Here is a 7,244-nt window from a genome sequence, read left to right as displayed (position 1 = left end):
AGAGTTTTTTAAAAATCATTTTTTTTTAAATAAGAAGCTTTCAGAATATTCTGTCACACCTTTTGTGTGCAAATCTGGCATTTTCACAAAAGAGGAAAGTAACAACATCAATATCCTCTGGAGACATCCTGCTGATCTGACAAAGAGAAGCTTAATTATGGCATTAACTATATATTGACTGTCAGAAAATAAATTAAATACAGAATCTTTAAACATCACAAAAGCTTGTAATACTGCATTAAGCTCTACTTTTTGAGATGATTGTTTGGGTACTAAAAATTTAAAAGCTTGATCAGGAGTAACTACTGCTGCTGTACCATTATTTGACCCATCGGTATATATTCTTGGAGCATTCATGATAGGTGTTTTTCTTGTCATTTTTGGAAAAACTACAGGATGCAAGGACCAAAAAGACAACAAAGGATTAGATGGTAAGTGGTTATCAAATGAACAAATAGATTTGCGCATGATTATTGCCCAAGTATTTAACTCATTAGCTAACTCATTAATTTGCTCCATAGTATATGGAGTAATAATTTTATTAGGAGAAATTCCAAACACTCTCTTTGCTGCTTTTATTCCTTTGAGTATTAATTGTCCTACAGCCTCAGGATACCTAGTAAGAATGGTGTTAGGAGAATAAGATAAATGTATCCATAATAATGGACCTTCTTGCTAAAATACTCCTGTAGGAATATTTTTAGTTGGTAATACAATAAATAACAGAGGCAAACTTATATCAATTCTATCCAGATGCATATTTTCCATATATGTTTCAATGAGTTTTAATGTCTTTCTTGTTTCAGGCGTTAACATGCGGGGTGAATTTGGATCCGATGGACCTTTTAGGATATCAAATAAAGGTCCCAACTCTCCTGTTGGTATGCCTAGATAAGGCCTTATCCAATTTATATCTCCTAATAATATTTGAAAGTCGTTAGTGTTTTAAGTTGATATACTCGTATTTGAATTTTTGGTGACGGACCATGATCGAGGATAATAGAACTCCTAAATAATTAATTGGAAAATTTAATTGTACTTTATCTATTGCTATCTCTAGATTATAATTTTTTAATAAGTTTGTAAGTGTGGCATAACATTCTAGCAATGTGTTTTTATCTTTGTATGCTAATAATACATCGTCCATATAATTAAATATTTGTAGTTCAGGATTTTGATTTCTAATGGCTGGATTGCTTTGTTAACATAAATTTGACACATAGTAGGGCTATTAGCCATCCCTTGAGGGAGTACTTTCCATTCATATCTCTGATCAGGACCTTCATGATTCAGTGCAGGGACAGTAAATGCAAAACGTGGACTATCCTTAGGATGAATTGGAATGGAAAAAAAAAATCTTTAATATCTATAACTAAAACATACCAGGTTTTTGGCAAAGCAGACAATTGAGGAATCCCCGATTGAGCAGGTCCCATGATAACCATCTCATTATTAATAGCTCTTAGATCTTCAAATAATCTCCATTGGCCAGATTTCTTTTTAATAACAAAAATGGGAGTATTATGGGGAGATACAGAAGGTTGTATATGTCCCTCCGCTAATTGTTAATTGACCAGGTCATGGGCTGCTTGTATCTTTTCTTTAGTCAGGGTCCACTGAGGAACCCATACTGGCCTTTCTGTTTTCCAAGTAATTTTTATTGTCACAGTGACCCCTCCCGAAAACCCAATCCATGTCTATTTATTCCTTGATCTATTTGTATTGGTGCCGCTATACCTTGTCCTTGTTCTCCTAATCCTTTTCCTTTCCTAAAACCTTGTCCAGCCATAATAGTGGGCGCATTTGGATTGATATGTGGAATGTTATTTGTTAATTTTAATCCCAATTGACCTAGAACATCTCATCCCCATAGGAAGATGATCCAATACATATGGCTGTATAGTTCCTTCACATTCTTCAGGATCCTTCCATTTTAATACCATCTCACTTCTATGGGGATTAGTCGCCACTCCTAGGCCTCGAAGCGTTTGAGTGGCTTGTTGTAAAGGCCAATCTTTTGGCCATTCTTGACGAGAGATGATGCTAAGATCTGCACCTGTGTCTAGTAATCCATTGAAATCATGCCCTTGAATAGTTAACTTTATCATAGGGTGAGAATCTAAATTTAAAGAAAGCATAGCCCAATCTATACCTGTGGAGTCAAATCCTTTGGAAACTCTTTCTACAGTATGACTAGAAAATTTGTCATGCAAACTGGGTAGTATTAATAACTATGCAATCCTATCTCCTGGTGAAATTACTGAGATACCCCTGAAGAACTAGCTATAATTTTTATCTCACCTTCATAATCGGGATCAATTACCCCGGGACTTATCATAAGTCCTTTTAGAGTAGAAGAACTGCGTCCTAATAATAAGCCTACTGTTCCTTGGGGAAGAGGTCCTTTTAACCCTGTGTGAATGATTTGAACTCCCATCTCTGGAGTTAGTACTGCTCTGGTGGAGGCACAGATGTCCAATCCTGTGCTTCCTCTGGTTTGTCTGATAAGGGAGTTAACGGATAATGTGTCCTGGGCACTACCCTGATGGTATTGCTGGGTTCCTTCAATGCCCTGTATATTTGTAGTCGTGGGCCCTGGGGCATTGGGCCCCCTTGTCTGTTTTTTGGCAATGGAGTACCCTCTACAGTAATCTGAGAATGGCATTCATAAGCCCAATGTTTTCCTTTACGACATCGTGGGCAAACACCTAGTATTTTTCTTTTTTGATCATACCCAGTTTTGTTACTTGTTTTAAACCCTCCTCCTATGGGGCAATTCCTTCTAAAATGTCCTGCTTGACCACAATTATAACATGCTTTTGACCTGGCACCTAAAGCCTGTTGTACTACAGCTGCCAAGACTTGCCCCTGTACCACTGGTTCACCAATATCTCTACACAATTTAATGTATGCATTTAAGTCTTTATATTTCCAAGGTCTAATAGCTTCCCTACACCATCTATTGGCCTGTTTGTAGGCTAGTTGTTTTATTAATGGCATTGCTTGTTCTACATCCCCAAAGACTCTGCTTGCTGTTTGTATAAGCCTATCCACAAACTCAGCGTAAGGTTCATTAGCTCCTTGTATTACCTTAGATAATTGACCTTGTAAATTTCCTTGTCCTTGTAAAGTCTTCCATGCCCTAACCACAGCTGAAGCGATTTGTAAGTATATGGCAGGATCATATCCAGCTTGTTGCTGCTGACCCTCATAAGGTCCCTCTCCTAGCAACATAGCTAGATTTCTCTGTGGATACCCAGCTGCTGCATTTCACTTGGCAGTCTCCATACACAATTCCTGATTAGCAACTTTCCATAACAGATATTGTCTTCCATTTAGCACAGCTTTGCACATGCTAGCCCAATCTGCTGGTGTCAAGTTATAATTTGCAATGGATTCAACCATGCTTATGGTAAAAGGGGCTTGAGGACCATAGGCTGCTACAGCTTCTTTTAACTGATTTACAGTTTTAAAATCCAAAACCTGGTGATATCACTGCTCTCCCTCATCCTCAAGTACAGGATATGCTAATCTTCGAGGTCCTGTCTCAGGATCCCATCTATCAACTATGTTGTCCCCATATACATAGGTGGAGCTGTTGGTTGAATACTTAACGCCCTCTGATTATAGAAAGGTGTTAGTAGTAGCCTCCTGTTGTAATTTCTCCCCTGATAGCCCTTCCTCCTCTAAACTTTCTTCCCCTTTCTGATTAGCTCGAGAGACATCCTCTTTTACTTGATCTAAGATGACTTCTCCTTCCTCTACCATAGTCTGAACTGAAGACTTTGGACTAAGCAAACAAGATCATATCAACGTCCATAATGGTAATGTGCCAACTGGCAGAGTTCCTGGGCTTTTCTTTTCTATCTTTTTAAAATCTTCACCATGATGGTCCCATTGTGATATATTTAACAACCCCTCCTTAAAGAACCATGGGATACATTTTTGTATCGTATCAACGTATGCTCTAACTATTCTTGGCTTTACTGGGGTGCCTCCTTCCTTTAGCAATTTACTTAACACCCTTTCAGTTTGGTTCTTACTAACTTCTGAACCCATATTTCTGTAACAAAAATAACACAACCCACTAAGATAACACAAAACAAAACCGAAACAAATACAGAACAAAAACACATTGTATCAATTTTTCTATTTTCTTGAAATGTCCATCCGTTTTCTCGCCCTATCTGTTCCTCAGGGGCGATCAGCTTTTCTCCCGTCCTATTTATTTCTAGGGACCAGCAGCCTAAAAATGAAACAAAAACAAAACAAGAACACACTGTTTCTTGAAATGGTCACCCATCCTCTCACCCTATGCTCAGGGGCGAGCAGTTTACCTTGTCACTTACTCTGAAGCGTCCTGGAGCTCCCCGTATGGGCCACCATATGCCACAGTCCAGCTGGGCAAAATAACCAGGAGGTGACAAGCAACTTGAAGGTTGAAGCAGGAACTGCTTTATTGCGAAGGAACTCAGAGGGAACTGTGCCGGAACTCAAGGTAGCAGGCACACAAGGTAGCAGGAGCTGCCTTATTGCAAAACAGCAGAGGTATATATACCACTCCTCCTAGCAAACTGCCAGGCACCATCTTGACTTGATTTGCAGTCCCCAACAGGCCAGGACTGTCTATCCCCAAATTCGGGCTAGAAATCAGTACCCCAGGTCTCTAGGATGATAGTTTTAAAGCACAAACACTTGAAAAGGTGGGGGGGGGGCGTCCTGGGAACTTACAGATAAAAGGAGTTTGACAAGCATAATACAAAGGCAGGTAGTAGGTTAATGATCTACATGGCTTAACATTTCAAGTTGGGGAATAAATTTAGATCCCAACATCAGAATTTATGAGGCTCCACTGAGGTTTCATTAAGGGTTGTTATCTGTTCCAAGGGAGCCAGGCATGGGTGAGTTCAAGGCATGGCAGGAATTCCAAACAAGTTTAGAAATCACAATAATTTATAGTAATACAGAAATTAACTATTCATGACTTTGGGACGAGATGGCTCCTAAACTTAAGGTGGAATTAGGCTGGGTTTATCAGCCCAGCATTTTGTTAATTTTTATTAAAAAAAATATTTTGTTAGTTGTTGATGAACCTTTACTTAATTTCTTTATTTACATTTAGTGCTGAGAAGTGAACTCAGTACTTCACACAAGCTAGTCAAGTGCTGTACCACTGAGCCCTAACCCCAGCCCAGTGGTAAACTTTTGAGAGCACCTAGATTGATCTATTTGTGGACTTCTTTAGAGACAGTGTGTAGATAGTGTGTGATTCACAATGTCAAGAACCCACAGGAAGCTCTGTCAGTCGCGAGCCAGCAAACAGAAGACTGCCGACTACAGAAGCAGAGCAGTGCCTAAATCAAAGGAACTTGTTACTTCAAGCTCATCGGGAAGTGATTCTGACCTTGAAGTTGAGAAAAAGTTAAAGAGGAAAAAGCAAGTTGCTCCAGAAAAACCTTTAAAAAAAGCAAAAGACTGGTAAAACTTCGAGAGCTCTGTCATCTTGTAAGCAGAGCAGCAGCAGCAGAGATGATAATATGTTTCAGATTGGTAAATGAGGTACATCAGTGCTTGGGATTTTAAAGGGAAAATTCTAGTTGATATTAGAGAATATTGGGTGGATCCAGAAGATGAAATGAAGCCAGGAAGAAAACCATTTCTTTAAATCCTAAGAAGTGGAGCCAGCTGAAGGAACAGATTTCTGACATTGATGGTACCACAGTCCAGCTGGGCAAAATAACCGGGAGGTGACAAGCAACTTATGAAAGTTGAAGCGGGAACTGCTTTATTGCGGAACAACAGTGGTATATATATCCGATTTACATAAAGCATGACTCAATCAGCATCATCCAATCATAGCATTACTCCCCCACAGATACAGCAATCAGCCAATAAGGAGTCCCCACCATCTTGATGGCTCGGTGGCATTGCCTCACAAACCACTCCTCCTGGCAAACTGCCAGGCGCCAGCTTGACTTGGTGGCAGCCTCCAACAGATGGTGCAGGAAGAAAACTGTAAAATCTGAGCCATATGAATCCTGTACTGTTCTGGTTGTTTTAATCTGTCTTTTTACATTGACTTGTTTTCTAAACGTTGTTTTCCAAGGTATTGTATATTTAGATTGCAGAACAATTTGTAAGATGAATACTTTTTTAATGTGCATTATTAAAAATGTTCTGAGTGAAGCTAATTGTCAACTTTATTAAAGAGGATTGCTTTGTGCCCACCATCTAGTGTAAAATAAAATCAAGTAATTACAATCTTAACTGTTGTGTCCTTTTTTGATCAAAAGACTAGATACTCTTTAAGGCCAAAATTAACAGTTTTATAGACCAATTAGTTTTAATTTAGTTTTTACATGAAAAATATTTGTATTGCATTGAATTTTTTAACATTCGATTTGTGAAATCCATGATCTATTCCAGCTAAATGTCAAAATTTGTCCCAGTCACTTTTTAAAAAATTCATTTTCACTTAATAATAATTTCTTTATTTTTATTTCACATTTTTCATTGAATATATTATGCTAATTTAAAAAGTTTGTGGAAACTGTCAAAATGTTAGTTCAATAAAGTACTTATAATTAAAATAAGGGAACTATAATCACTAAATCTGTAGTAATTATTAGAGCAGACACAGTTTGGTATTGGCTTGTGTGAAAACTTTAACCAAGTGTATGTCATTACCTCATAGTGTTCTGTGTAGTTATCTTACTGCTTAGTGTACAGAAAATAATGATTAGATGTCTGATTAGCTTTCCCTTAGTAAACAAGTTTACCATGGGATGATGTCTGTAAAATCAGAAATTCTTAAACTAGACTAGGATTTAATAAAAACTGTGAAAGCTCTTTAAAAAAAGAATTCACAGAAAGACAAGCGCATATATAGAAAAAATTGCTCATATATAAAAATACATATTGCAGTTATAGACCTATTTTCCCCATCTCTTTTAATGCTAATTATGGAATATAATTTTTTGATGCTTGTGTGGGGTAATGCTTAGCTGAGAAGGAATTGTGGAATGTTTGGCAGTATAAAGGTATGACTTGGACTATGTAAACTTTTTAAAGATTTTTTTCCTTTTTATCTCAATTGCATACCTCAGATACCTTACTTCTATAATACTGGTATGTAATATGAGACTAAGGAAATACAGTGAGTATCTGCAAGCCAAATTATTCCATAAGCTCTCTGGGAAATCAAGGGTATCCACAGCTACTATAGGTTAAGGGTATAACCACAA

General features: G+C 37.7%; 1 pseudogene across 1 annotated transcript; it reads left to right on the top strand.

The window, feature by feature from the left end:
• Positions 1 to 649: 649 nt before the first annotated feature.
• LOC143380183 (activated RNA polymerase II transcriptional coactivator p15 pseudogene) lies at positions 650 to 6,208 on the top strand (annotated as a pseudogene). The gene is made up of 2 exons (XR_013088596.2): positions 650 to 881; positions 3,714 to 6,208. The product of XR_013088596.2 is annotated as an activated RNA polymerase II transcriptional coactivator p15 pseudogene (transcript).
• The last annotated feature ends 1,036 nt before the right edge of the window (positions 6,209 to 7,244 follow it).

This window comes from Callospermophilus lateralis, chromosome 14, assembly GCF_048772815.1.
Source record: "Callospermophilus lateralis isolate mCalLat2 chromosome 14, mCalLat2.hap1, whole genome shotgun sequence".
Taxonomy (NCBI): domain Eukaryota; kingdom Metazoa; phylum Chordata; class Mammalia; order Rodentia; family Sciuridae; genus Callospermophilus; species Callospermophilus lateralis.
Note: the sequence above shows the minus strand (reverse complement) of the source record. Positions and strands in the feature narration are given on the sequence as shown.